The sequence below is a fragment of the Diadema antillarum genome, unplaced genomic scaffold (genome assembly GCF_040938485.1).
Source record: "Diadema antillarum isolate AM-2024a unplaced genomic scaffold, OU_Dant_1.0 seq00002213_RagTag, whole genome shotgun sequence".
Classification (NCBI taxonomy): domain Eukaryota; kingdom Metazoa; phylum Echinodermata; class Echinoidea; order Diadematoida; family Diadematidae; genus Diadema; species Diadema antillarum.
Genome location: NW_027272847.1, coordinates 55829 through 68802, shown reverse-complemented (window position 1 = coordinate 68802; position 12974 = coordinate 55829). Strand labels below are relative to the sequence as shown.

Genomic DNA, 12974 nt, shown 5'->3' with positions numbered 1-12974 from the left:
TTGAATGTGAACCTCATTATCAGACATTTTCTTCAAGAGCTGGACAGTCATGTACCTTAAAGCAAACTATCAACATTTTGTGATATTAATAGTTAGCCTCCTGATCACAAAATATTAACTATTCATGTTTTTCATTGGGATTTACTGCTTCAGTCTGCTTGATTACTCTAGAAAAAACTGGTATACTTTTTACATGTATGTACAATTTAAATTATGGCTACTTGACATTTCATAGACCACAGCCATTGTTTTTTAAGGCTTAAACATTTATGAACATGTTTTATTAAACTGATCAATACTGGTAGCAGATAACTAAAATTTATCTGCAGTTTCTGTAATTCAAGTCTAATTTCTGTACCAGTTTAGTATAAGAATTTGTAAACAAATCAAACATACAAACAATTGATTATCGAGTTATTCAAACAATTATCAAATAATTGGAATATAAAATATAATATATATTGTTTAAAAGTTAAAAGATTTATTGAAATATTCATTTCTGAACCTTTAAACTCTCCACAGACTAACATGTACAGGTCTCTAGTCTCGTGACTCAGTGTATTAAATGGAATAGTTTATGGATGACTTGTTTTATCTAGATAGCCTGAAATCCATTTAAATCTAGTAAAATAAAAAAACAATCAAATCAAATTCTCAATTAAATCCTCAATTTCTGATGCATTTGTTAACTGGAAAAGAGTGTAATTTAATGAAATAGACTCTGTTTCATATCATTTTGTTGAATACAATTTTTGTCTCAGTACAAATGAAAGCTTGGAAAATGACTCAATTAAAAATGAAATTTATCTTCAAGTTGGTATTCTAAATGTAAAGTTTCCTGCCTTTTGGTAATCTCATGGATAGAATGGGATTAATTACTGTCAGATCAATGTTCAAATCAATTTAGATTCTTTATTCATGGAGTTTGTTTGTGAAAAAAAGTTGTCTTGGTAAGTTTTCTTTGGATTATTAAGACAAAAAATCGTCTTGTGATCATGTGGACAAACTGTAACGTGAGTTACCGTAACGTGAGTTACCGCTTCACATGACGATACCTGGAGAATGTAAGACAGTTTGAATTTTTACCATACTCTGTGATGTATGTTGTTAGTCCATGACTTTGACACAATAGACTTTAAAGTCTCTCTGTTTCTTGTTTGAGGAAACTTTTGAATATAAGACATGCCAAATTTTTGCATGTCCAAATTATGTAACGTGAGTTACCGACATTTGTAGTGTTTTTTCTCATAGTTCTCATAAGAGTCTGTGGATGTAATGTTGCTGTGAGGTAGGATGGAGGTGCATGATACTCATTCACATATAATAGTAACTCATATCACTAATTAGGTTTTAAGGATATTGATCTCAACGACCTAATTTTGAGTTCAAAATGTAACGTGAGTTACCGTGGAAATGCCCAGATGTAGATAATTATGAATAATATAGACATATAGATACAAGTTACATAGATAATAATGAATAATATAGACATATAGATACGAGTTACACAGATACAAGATACATAGATATAATGTATCATTACTTCAAACGCATGTCGAATACTTTTTGTACATTCTGTTGAAAGAAGTGAAAATAAAACCTTTGAATTTGAATTGAATTGAATTGAGTATAGATATGAATATGGAAATAAATCTGCATACTTTGCACTTTAGTTGATACTTTTATGGTTCAGTACATCAAGGTATATTTTGGCCCGTTTTAGACGTTAATTTTTCTTTCTTGTGTTATTCGTCCTTTACTTCGGAAAGAAGACCATCTTCCGACATCGTCCATTAGTGGGGTGGGGTGGATATACGGAGATCATGGCTGATCAAGCCCACCCACCCGGCAGTTTTGCGTAAAATAAAGCATCTTCAAAGATGAAACTCCTAGATAACAGGAAATCCTTTTTGCTGCAGTTTCTTGTACGAAGACAAAGAAAGAAGAAGAAAGAAATACTGGATAATGATGAAAATCCATTGGAAGGTAACGTGGTGACAACTTCGTTGTACGAGTAATTGGAACTGTCAAGTCGCCCTCTATTGAGAGCACCGGAACATCACGTCATCGGTGAGTTGATCACGTGATCTCTTTATTTTTTAACGAATCCATCTTGTGACTGGCACTGGAACTGACTGTACGATAAACGGAACGCAGCGCAGGCAGACCAACCCCCACGTATTTTGTGTTTGTTACATGTAACCCATTGAAACGAATACCGGAGACAACGAACAGTCATGATCACTGGACTATTTGTTAAATGAATTTATAATTATGTTCAACAGCTTGTGACCTGAGAATCGGTACGTATGTCGGCAAGATGTATTTACATGCTGCTTGTACTCGTATTTAGCAAAACATGCACTTTGATAGGTTAAAATTTTACCACTTCCGTGGGATTTAAAATTCGTTCGACGAATGTTTCTTCGTGTGGTCAGTTGGGTCTCAATCGACTTTTGCTTTGCCTGTGTACATTCTCAGTGTGTAAAAATAGGCTACACTGACGTTATAGCAGGGAGGTGTAAGAGAGACACCTCCCTGACCCTGGTTATAGTTATCTACGTACATATCCATGCAGTGCAGTCGCAGTGTTGTCTATGGAAGAGATAGCGATTGGAAAAAGAGCATTGTAAAATATATAGAACATCTAGTCTATTTATGTATTGCGCCTACGGGAGGGAGCAGTGTAGCAGCCGAAGTTGAAGAAATATTCCCTTCGTTTTATTCTCTTTGAAATTCTTTGACTTTGGTATGTGTAACGTTAAATTGTAACGTTTTAAAGTATTTACGTTAGTCAGGAGAGGTCCACTTACTAACGTCAACGACAATCATGACAATGTTTTTTTTTTATGTTTGTAAATTTATGTTAACTGGAATTTGGAGTGAAAGTAATAACATAACATGTTACAAGGCCTAGATTCTAACTGTTACTTCGTACATGTAACGTTAGTTTACTTGTCAGTTGAGTTCTCTTCCCCAGTCAATGCAGAGTCTAAATACACAAGTCTGCTTCTGCTGTAAAAATGAACACAGCTTTGCACAGTAACATTAAAAGTAGATTCGCAATGACTCCAGTCAATGTGGTTGTGTGGCATGTGGATAAAATGCAAACTGTTGAGTGTTGTGTTGTTAGGACATAACTTTTAGTTTAGAGTCTACATCCAGCGGCATGGTGGTGGGGACGGCGAAAAGATAGAAATTGTACGTTGATGTTCGTTTACAGTGGTTTGGTAATGAAAAGCAGAGTAAACACCAGGTGTTCAGAAGGCAACCCCTTTGTGATTCTGACAGGAGAGTGTCCTTCGTATCGCCAGATGCTTTTTTTCTGTTGCTCTGAATTCCACATACTCTAGACCTGTGTAATACAAGCTGTAAGATTCTGTGCAGTAAAATTTAATATGGCCAAAAAAAAAATAGAAAAAGTCCTGAAAATTGCAGCAGAAAATTGAAAAAGTCTTGAAAACTTAATACGAATTAAGCAAATTTATGTAAAAAAGATTATGTACATTGTTCACTCCAATTTTTGGAAAATGCACACTCTCAAATTAGCCCCTCTACAAAAAGTTATCTTTAAGTGCAGTGTAAAATCGCATTATAACTCTAGACACAATTTTTGTAATGGAATAATTGACGTCTTTCACATCTTGTCCTTGTACCAGAATCACAATTCATACATGTACCCATGATGCATTGTGCACATTCGTACCGAGCGGACAACAAAGATTGGCAAATGAGGCCCAGTACTATGGTATTGTAAAAGATCTAACATGAACATTTCGAACAATTTACGCAATAAAGTCTTGTGATAAATCGACATCTTCTTCTATAAAAATCTGAGGTGAAATGTGAATTTCTTGGCATTTCTACATTCGTGTCTCACATTTTTGCGAATTTTGGCTCATTCAGTGCTCAGTATCGTAAGGCTGGTCTTTGAAGTCCCGTGCGTATTGAATGTCATTATTACGCAGAGATTTGCGCTTCTGGAATTACCATGTTGTCCAGTATGCCGGGCAGTAATACCATAGTGTGGAAGCATACAAAGACACCCAATTACACTACTAACATACAAATTGTAGAGCATATCTACAACTTATTGTAAGTGATAATCTGTAGTATACATGAAGACTTGACCTCTAATTATTAAGTAGGATCTACAGTTACAGGTTGTACTGCTTGACATATCTACCAATGAGATACTTTTCTTTCTTTTGAAAGAGAGAGAAAAAAACAGAGAGCAAGAAAGTTCCTTTTGTGAGGAGGGACCCTGGTGAATCAGTACAGGCTGAGTCAGTCAGTGGCTGTGCTACTGTACATGCTGACCACTACACCAAGCAGTTAAACATATATTTAGAATCTGATGTGAGACGTTTTTGTGTGTTTGTTTTGTGTTTTATGTTGATTGTGTGTGTGGGGGGGGGGGGCAAAGTGGTGGCACCTTATGTATTCCTTTGTATGGTTCTGCCAGCCCTGCTAAGTGTAGTGGTGAACTCATAATTTACATACCAGGTGTTTGTACATTGATGTTGAATGATAGCAACAGTGCGAATTAACCCATTAGGCGTTTTCACATCAGCCCGATAAAAATCCAAGCTCAAGATATTTTTTTACTTCCCAAGTCAGAAAATAGCGCGCTATTTGGAAACATCGGGCTGATGTGAAAACGCCTATTGAGGACGGTTTGATTTTGCTGCAATACACATTTCCCACAGACGCTTGCTCGAGTAGGGACTCGTCTTCAACGAGTTAAATTATATTCCTTGAAATTTCTGCCAATCAAAAAAAAATAATAAATGAATAAATAGATAAATTATTTAAAAAAATGTTGTGATGGCACAAACCAAAAGTTTTTTGTTTATTCCTCATGCACATGTTGATTACATCTATTGGCCTTTAGATACATAAAGTCATTTTACATGTAAGCAGGAACATACCCAATTCTGCTGATCATAAGTAATATACCAAAGATGAATACAATTTAGTTTTTGATGGTTCATCAATAACTTGAAAAAGCTTATAATGCAGGGGCACTCTTGAAATACAAGTAAGTCCTATCAGTGCACTTTCACCAGTAGCATGAGAGTTGCATTAAAAAAAACAACCAAAAAACCAAAAAACCAAAAAAAAAAAAACACCAAACAGCTGCCCTGTGTGCAACATCAAAGTAAAGGTGGCTGAGCAATTTTTATGACAGTTGAGTTTCATCATGGAGATAAAAAAAGAAGGAGAAGAGGTACACTGTATAGTGTAATGCAAGTTGGCTACCCTAATCTCCCCTCCCACCAGATTATGAATATTTTATTTCGTCCATGGGCCAAGTCAAGTGAGCAAGTCACACTACTTGCAACACAAGCAGGAAATGATATTGACTTGGCAGAGGAGAGCAGGAAAGGTACAAACTTGTTCTTTATAACTAAAGTAATTGAGACACAGTAATGTTTACCTAGGTCCTTCCTGTAAAGGAAGAGTCTAGATCCTCCTTAATTAGCACTTTTGTTTTGTGTGATTAACTCTCAAGGGAAGGGAGAGTATGAAGATTTCTTTTGTAGACCCCGAGATGTATAAAAATAGAAAGTGTGTGTTGGCTTTGATAGTACTTACGTGTTTAGTACATATATGTAAGGTTGTGTGTAAGTCATATTTCTCTTTTGACTGCAAATTAGATCGTAAGAATGAATGAAGTGTTTACTTTCACAATTCACTGTAAAATGTAGTATGTTGTTCTATCAGGTTGCCTATAGATGTGACATATGCATAAAATTAAAACAAGAAAAAAAAAGAGGAGAGGGAGAAAGAATCTAGGTATTTGTTTATTACACACACACACAAACATTTTTCTTAATGTGCATTTATATTGCCAATAATGCAACAGTAGTAAAGCAGCTCATATCCATTTAATTCCTTTGTGCTGCATAGCTGTATACGAAAAAAAAAAAGCCAAGTTTTTGAATTGCATTTGAATATTAATGGACATGAAATAAGGTGTAGTATACAATGTAATTCAACAAAAGTTGCCTATATTTATTTTTTATTATTATTGGGTTTTTTATGAATAGTGACAAATTAGAGACAAAGATGTATTGACCACGGGAACCCAGTTTAGCTATGAAAGGGGATGGTGAATGCGATACCAACTTTCTGTGCGTTTGACAATGTTTTACAATACACATTAGATACGGTCATAATTACCCCCCCCCCCCCCCCCCCAAAAAAAAAAAAAAAAAAAAAAAAGACAACTAAAACCAACCAAATAAAATAAAACAAGTTACAATGTACCAATTACCAGCTTAATGAACAAGATCATGTCTATGGTAAGGTGGGTTATTGTTGGAATTGATATCATGTGAAAAAAAACAACATGAACAACATTGAACAAAAAGTTGTGAGTGAAGATTTGTGTGTAGATCAGTAGGAAACTTGTGAAACTGTGACATCATCAACTTACATACACTGTACACTGTACATGTAATTGTTATCTCTTGTAATTTGAGTACAGTGCACTCCTGTTCAATAGCAAAATACTGGGGACTGGCAGTTTTCTTTCATTATAGCTGAATAGTACAAAGTATATAAAGATGGAATAATGATTTTTAGACCTCGATTTTTGTTTCGTTGTAGAGTTTTGTTGCAACCATGTTCATTATGATTGGATTGTACTGTATGCGTTTGCCACTATTACCTGTATCACTGTTACATGTAGGTTAAAAACCATGAAACTTTAAAATTCATTACTTTCTGTGTACAGGGTACAACGTCTGATTTGAGAAAACCTCTATCACTCTGTTCTAAACTATTTTTAAACAGCCGTCTTAAAAATAGTGTGGAATTGCACTTGATAGCAGAGACCAGAGACATAACGTTACTGAACAGAGACATCGTACATTGTAGCAAGCAGTCATTGTGCAAGCAACAAAAGAGTGAACAGAGATATTGTTATTGCTAGCAAACAATGGGTAGGGCTTTTATTATGTCACAGGTACAGAACTGTGCCTTAGCTTTAGCTAGAGGTCCAATCTAATTTATAATGTACATAAAAAGTATACAGTTACCTGTTACTGCTCAGTAGGCTGTAACACTGTATTGTGTACAGATATAGCTTTATTTCAAGGAGTTTGAACACTTCGGTGAACCGTGAACCCTCTTTGTTGCAAGCAGTGGCCGTCGAGTTGGCCGATTTGACCATCTTGTACACGTAGGGTAGGCGAATTTATCGATGAGGAGAATGTGACTTTGATTGAAATGTCAGCAGCTCAGCTCAGTGAATGCTTGGAATGAAATCAGTTAGATGCGGCATGATTGTTTGAATACCAGTTCTGAATCATGAATGAACATTGTGTCCTGTGGGTATCATGAAACATAAAGCTGCAGGCTGCAGTCCTTGGTTTTGACACTTAAAGGGATCGTACAGTTTCGGTTGAGACCTAATTTCAGGTTTCTCACATTTCTTCGGTGAGATAGTGAGAAACCTCTTATGAAATATGAAAGAGCATGTAATTCTACGAGGAATTCAACGTTTATTTGATGAAAATTGTTTTTGAAATGGCTAATATATCCAACTAGACATATCACTACGGCTACTTATATGCCTCCGCCATAATGCATGGTTCTCCTAATAGGTCTATAGTACAATGTCTTGACAATGTGTGATGACAGTTTCACACAACTGGCAAAATATTAAAAGGACAGGTTTGACACAAATGTGCTGAATGTTCACTTTCCTAGAACTAGGTTCAATTGGATGAATGATTAAAATGTCAGAGTGCAGGTATTTGGGAAACTGATGATTTTTACTTGACTTTTGACCCTTTTATAAGTTTATGCATTGAGTAATTTTCAAGGTATTGAGGAAAAGTATAATTTCAGTATCAAATGGGAAAATAGCATTATCTAAACCTGGCCTTTGACCTTTGACCTCACAGTTAAAAAGAGTTAGGTTGAACATGCATAAATATGTAAGTTTCATGATGATACCTGGAGTTACTTTCGAGATATGGAGGAAAAAGTGCAATTTAGCACTTTCACTTGACCTTTGACCTTTGACTTTTTGGCAAGAAACTTCCCCAAAAATATATATTGGGTAATACATGCCATACATCAAGTATAAAAAAAAAAACCTTCAGGCATATTGCATTCTAAGGAAAGTAGTGATATTTTGAGGAGTTGACCTTGACCTTTGACCCCCTGACCTTTGACCCACGACCCCAACTTCCCTAGATAATCACTGCCCATCAGTACAAGCATATATACTAAGTTCCATGAAGATACCTTGAACCATTTGCGAGATATGGAGAAAAACATGAAATTTCAATTTTTTTTTCGCAAAATAACCTGTGACCTTTGACCTTTGACCCTGTGACCCTAAAATCCACACAAAGTATTATCCCCCAATTGGGACCCACACTTTATTACGATCGCTTTGTTTTACTTTGTTTTTGGATGTTTCAGTCATTCCAAACCCGACTTTCATTATATAAACTTTGAATTCTTCTTAAAATGGTATGTTCTGTACAATATCATAGGTGTTTTCTTGGTATCTCACAAAAAGTTAAAAGCCCAATTCTCATCTCCACCAATACTGTACTATCCCTTTAAAATACTTCTGTAAACGTAGAATACGATGGTGGGGGTGGGGGAATAGAAATTTAGTGCATATTTTGCACTTCACTGAACAAGCGCCAAAATTTTAAGTGCAAACATTTTGGGGGAGCTTTAAGATACTAGAGATTGTGTATGTACTTGTAGAAGTACTGTCATTCCAGAAATTATAGGCAAGATAAATTCAAAATGAGTTTGACCTACAATATGCAGGGGCCGAGGAACGTTTTTCAGTGTGTATGTGGGGGGGGGGGGGGGGGGGCTGCAGGACCGGGAAGGGGGGGTCAAGGTCAAGAACCTTCTTGACGGAATCTTCTTGGCGGAATCTTTGGAAATTAAAATTCATGGGTTGTGATTTTTTTGTCCCCAATTTTTTTTTTTCACATTTTTTCCTTTTGTACATGACTATAGTACATCCCCCCCTAAAAAAGCAACAACAACATGCACGCATTCTGTACAACAAAACAACAATTAAAATGCAAAATTACAGAGGCAGGCAGGGCAGCCCTCACTTTTTGTTCACATGCAGAAAAATATTGCATGTGCTGCCCTACTTGTAATAGGGGGAGGTGGATGAAACCCCTCGTATTAGATTGTACACAAAAGATGGGACTGTATACAACTGCAGAACACAGTGTTCAAACTGCACAAAAATGACAACAAATAAACCAGACATGAAGTTGTTAGTTGCTTCTATGTTGGCAGAGTCACCATAAGACTTGACACATACAATAACTGTACACAAGTGTGAACACACTGTACATGGTAGAGTACCCGAGTTTGCTCCATTATAACGGCTTAGAGCATGACACAATTAGATTTACCCTCAGTCAAACAATGCCTGTTATGCATGTACATGACTACTGAAACATTCTGTGAGCTATGTGAACTGCCTACATGTATTGCGTGGGCATTAACAATGGCTGTAGGACATAGGTGTACAGTAGGCCTACAGACTAATATAATACATGTACAATATACATCAGTAGCAGGGGAGCAAATTGATTTCCAGAGCTTAAAGGGATAGTACAGTATTGGTGGTGATGAGAATTGGGCTTTTAACTTTTTGCGAGATACCAAGAAAACATTTATAATATAGTACAGAGCATACCATTTTAAGAGGAATTCAAAGTTTATTTGATGAAAATCGGGTTTTGAATGACTGAAACATCAAAAAACAAAGTAAGACAAGGCGATCGTAATAAAGTGTGGGTCCCACACTTCATTAGAATTGCTCTTTTTTGGATATCTCAGCCATTTCAAGACCAATTTTCATCAAATGTTGGATTCCTCATAGAATTACATGCTCTTTCATATTTAATAAGAAGTTTCTCATTATCTCACCAAAAAATGTAAGAAACCTGAAATTAGGTCTCAACCAAAACTATACAATCCCTTTAAGACGTACAGAGTACATGTAGTTCTGAGCCTGTGCTCTCAATAAGAGTGTATGTACATATTGTAAGATGCTTAGATGTGCTTGACAGCTTGATTATTAGTTTAAAATCTAATTTAATTAATAAAGAACATGTTCAAAAACAAACAAAAAACAAACACCTTGATATTATGTTCTAAGCATTTTACAGAAGGAGAGTCCCTTTCAAAAACAAAAACAAGAACAACCTGTATTACATGTAACATAAATTATGACTTAAGTCTGAGTGTCAAAATCCCCAACCTTTGCCATGACAGCAATCAATGATGTGTTTTATGAATTTTCATAGAGGAAGGACCCATCATTTCATGTACGTTGTATGTGTTTACCATCAGTCTTTATTACAAGTATTTGTACATGTTGTATCGTACATTTATGTAGACTTGAAATGTTAACAGAATGTGTGTTGCTCATCTGTTCAACTTATGAATTGGTGAACTGGTCACGGATGACAAGTTTGCTTACAACTCGGTGATATCTGCTGCTGTCGCCCAGAAGCTTTTAATGGTGCTGGTTTTGCGGAAGACCTAATTTGCATTCATCTGCCCATGTGGCCTTCACTTTGTATCGTCATGTTGTTTATGGCTTATCATCCGCAGCATCTATTGTATTATGTGGATGACATAGAAGACCCTCTGGCTAGGCTCTCCCATTACACCATTAGTCTGTATTAGGGTTCTTTCCCTTAGCAGGTAGGCCTATGCTTTATTCAAAAAAGAAAAAATAGAAATATAAGACAACATAGGGGTAGGTCCTGCTGGGGGACCTGTTTAGAAGTATCCCCGTTTTCCACTTCCTGAAAGCGGAGAATTGGATGTTGAGTCATGACATGAGCAGCATTTGTTTCCAATGATCCAGGCACCCGTTTCCCCATACCCCTACCCTCCCTCCTTTTTTCCCCCAGCTGTCAAAAAAAATGGTGAGCCCCCACCCCCATTTATGCCCAGTGTCATTCAACTTGCCTCGTGTCGTGGTTGTGGATGGGTGTTCAGTGGTGCTGCAAGACACACCTGTGAATGGGCCACTTCCTATCCTGCTTAAATAAGACTCACTGCGTTTGTAACTGTACGCCAAGTATTTTTGTTTGTTGCTCCGCATGTGTCACCCTCTTCTGTATAGGTTTTCATGTGTGTGTACTGTATAAGCTGTTATTTTTGTCTACAGATATTTTCGTGAATGAGGAGGTCTCGGACATTTTAGCGAGATGTTGTTTTCACGACTCGAAACCTTGGCTATCTTAATTGTGCTATTACCCTAGTGCATGGTGGCATTTTAGCATGCTGTTAAATTCGCGTAAACCCTTGCGAAAATAACAGCTTTGATACAGTATTCCTTCCATGCTGCATACATACAGTGTAAGCAGCAGTGTAAGCCATACTGTACAAGTCTTTAGCACTACGCACAGTTGTACACTAACCTTCATAGAGCCTCACTGTCTGTGGATTGTTAAAGGTCCAGTTTACCTTTGGGAGCAGTGATTTCAAAAATATTCAAGATATCACATTTGATGCATATTTGTAGGTCTGTTGCATCACAAAACATCCTACCATATAAAATTTTTGCAATAAAGACTAAAATATGAGGAGATATCAGGATTTTTCTCAATAAACCATAACTGTATACGGTTTAGTTTGGAAGCATTCTTATTATAACTATTGTTCATATTTTGCGTACTTAACAATACTTAACATCGATTATACGGATTCAAATTTTTACAGTGGTTGTTTCTATCCCTAACTCACATTTTAAAGCACTAATGTTTGGTTTTTGTTTCATCTGCAAATGGTAAATTATGCCTTTAAGAGTATTTAGCCAGTCATGCGTGCAAGGGGAGTTCGTGTTTTATTTGTGGACAAGCCGTGAAAACAAAATCTTTGGGTTTATCATACACTGTACATGTACACTCTGAATCATATCAGGGAGGTCTCTTCCCACCTCCCTGATCATATTAGGCCCGTTCACAAACAACGAAAATCGAAATTTCAATCGCGATCCAAATTTCGATTTTTTTTTTCGACCGTTCATACACAGGGAAAAATCGCACTTCGCAGCAAGGAAAGAACGATCAGTGGCCAAACTGCGCATGCGCGAATCTTGCATGACCGAAGACTGACCCCGCAGTCCCAATAGAGTTTCGCACGCGCTACGAACGATGGGATTAAAAATACCGATTTCCGAATCTCGATCGCGCTCACACACACGACGCTTGGCAAAATAATCGCGATTATTCTGAAAAATCGCACTAATAGTGCGAGTTGGATCGCGATTAGGATCGCGGTAATTAGTGAGATTTTTCTGTCCACACTGGAAAAAATTTCGAAATTTTGATCGCGATAAGAAAATCGATTTTTAAATCGCACTTTTTCCCTTGTGTGTGAACGGGCCTATTGTCCAAGGATTGTTCACAACATCTGCCTATTTGTGAGTGCATGGAGACACTAGATCTGTTGTATAGCTGATGGTGAGTATATTCAGTACTTACTTTGTATTTTGAATTTAAAAAGCTTCATTTGTGTATGATCTACAAGTCGGTAGATGCAGTGTAACTTTCAACCTTTACTTTTCATTTGTCAGAGGGAAGTGATCAATAAATGTAAAAAGCAAAAAGATTTGACAACTCACCATACAGGCAACAAGCTGTCACTTTCTGCAGTTGTAGACATGGGGCCCTCCCTTATGCTTTTCTAATGAATTTACATGTAGGCCTACATGTTGTTTTGATAAGGAGGTACAAGTGTAATAATTCCCAGGAGTGAGACACAATGAAAAATTCTTATTTGATTGCAGAAATGTGGACTGTACAATGTATACATATCTATAGGGCCTTTGTACATACATTGCATAGATACTGTGTTGAGAGTTGTGAAATGCCAAAAGATCAAACTAAGCTTGGCTAGCAGCTAGTCGGCCTGGTGCATACGAGATTTCCCACTAGAATTTCTTATTA

General features: G+C 36.6%; 1 protein-coding gene across 1 annotated transcript in view; it reads left to right on the top strand.

Annotated features, from left to right (window-relative positions):
- The first annotated feature begins 2191 nt into the window (after nucleotides 1–2191).
- Nucleotides 2192–12974, top strand: part of LOC139714269 (E3 ubiquitin-protein ligase Su(dx)-like) — a 64236-nt gene continuing 53453 nt past the window's right edge. Inside the window, exon 1 of the mRNA XM_071625986.1 lies at nucleotides 2192–2303. The gene's annotated coding sequence lies outside the window, so the exon portion shown is untranslated. The remainder of the gene's footprint in view (nucleotides 2304–12974) is intronic.